This window comes from Micromesistius poutassou (genome assembly GCF_964030765.1).
Source record: "Micromesistius poutassou genome assembly, chromosome: 10".
In the NCBI taxonomy this organism is placed as follows: Eukaryota; Metazoa; Chordata; class Actinopteri; order Gadiformes; family Gadidae; genus Micromesistius; species Micromesistius poutassou.
This window is the reverse complement of record NC_140280.1, coordinates 16,115,836-16,117,841: the sequence shown is the minus strand read 5'-3', so window position 1 is coordinate 16,117,841 and position 2,006 is coordinate 16,115,836.

Genomic DNA, 2,006 nt, shown 5'->3' with positions numbered 1-2,006 from the left:
AAATGCAGTTGCATCGCACATCGTCTGTAGCACTGTCAACAACAACAACAACTATGAAAAGCAGAAGGATTCCCAGCAGAATGATTAGCACAGACTATAGATTATAGCCTGTTACTGCTCAAGACATAACTGCTGACTGTCACACGAGTTGAGTCCTCAGCAAATGACTACGGAACAAACATGTGACAGCGTTCGCAATCGGTGAGACCTTAGAGTCTGTTTAGACTGACTCCTGTCATAGAAACACGGTTTGGTTGCATACATTTTCCATACAAAAGTTTTGCATAGTATAGTATTTATTAGTATGTATTTGTACATGCTACATACTTGTACCATACGTTAACCTGTATAATGGAACGCGTGGCCGTGGTTATGCATATCTGCCAGCATCGATTCAACAAACATCCCCCCGACACACACACACACACACACACACACACACACACACACACACACACACACACACCAATGCTGAAACATTCATGGCGAAAAAATGCTTCACACTCAAGTGTTTATCCTGCAAAATCACGGACGTTGTTGACATTTTGAAGACCCCACCCCCCCCCACCCCCTCTGGCTCCAAAGCTTTTGAGAGTTGCTGCACCTATTTTCTGTACGAGTACAAACACTTTATTTATTTAAAAAAATAACCTAGGTGGATTAATAATAGTTAATAGATGAGCGTTTATTAGCCTTGGGTACCTCTATGTCTAATGGACCTCCATGATGCACAACCACCGTCGGGCTGGGGTGAGTGCCCTCATCCCACCCTGAACGGGAGAGAAACAGAGAAACGGTTTCTCTGTTACTCTTCTATACGCTGATAATGAGAGATCGGGTGACATGTAGAACCCCACGTGACCGGTTCTCCCAGGAACACCTTTTATAGATAAATACTTCAAAATGGACAGGCCCCCCCCCCCCCCCCCCCAACTGTTCAACGTACGAATCTCAAGCACCGCATTTCGCTAATAGAACCCTCAGATCATTATCAAAGTACTATTTGGCTCTCTGCAATATTTTAATTAGTTTATAGTCTCTATTTAACCCATCAGGGGCTCTTTGAAGCCCTCTGTTTTAGTGTTTAAGTCCACTGATGAGCAAAGTGTAAATGAACACACACAAGCCCCCCCCGCCCCAACCCACAAGCCCTCTGTTATTTATTTATATTCCAACGCTGTCTATCCACACAGTGTCTCTCGCTTCCATCTTTTTTTCTCTCTCTCTCCCCTTTCTCCCTTTAGTCCCTCCTCCTTATGTTTTTCTACCATTGAAATCCAGTTAATTGAAGGGGTCTTTCACCACCACACATGAAGAGGGCCTGAATTAGCATCCCTTTCTGCCCATTGGAAAAGCTCACATGTGGACGTCCCGCGCTTTGATGTGAGAAGCGCGCTTTTCTCTGCGCAAGGCGGCGGGCTTCCTGAAATGGGCCTGAAATGAGCTGATGAGCCCGCTGTTAGGGCCCAAATGTAGATGCATCCATGTGTTGCAAAACGCTTAATCTTTTAATTGATCACCTTCCGCATGGCCTATTCTCTGTGCCGCCCCCCCCACCCCCTACTCTTTTACGTTAATCAGAATCACATTTTGAAAATGACCTGAATTGCTTTTCAAAGGGACATGGGAGAGGGGGGGGGGGCGGTGGAGCATGGCATATTCTGTTTTAGAAGGAGAATGGAAAGCTTTGCGCTAGGAAGAGTTTAATGCATAAATGCACACTTGTGGGGCTGTGTCTCTTAATGCATGCTTAAATAATTTGATTACAACAACAACAAAAAACATATTACACATTTTGTGTGTGTGTGTGTGTGTGTGTGTGTGTGTGTGTGTGTGTGTGTGTGTGTGTGTGTGTGTGTGACACACAGGAGAGAGACATGCCTATTTGAGAAAAAAAGCTTGTAGTGAGAAAGAAGCAGATATTCTTGTATTCTTATTTTTATGGAGGCAGATCAAAGTTGTGCAACAGCAACTTGACCAGGAAAGTATGTATGCGGTTAGTGTGC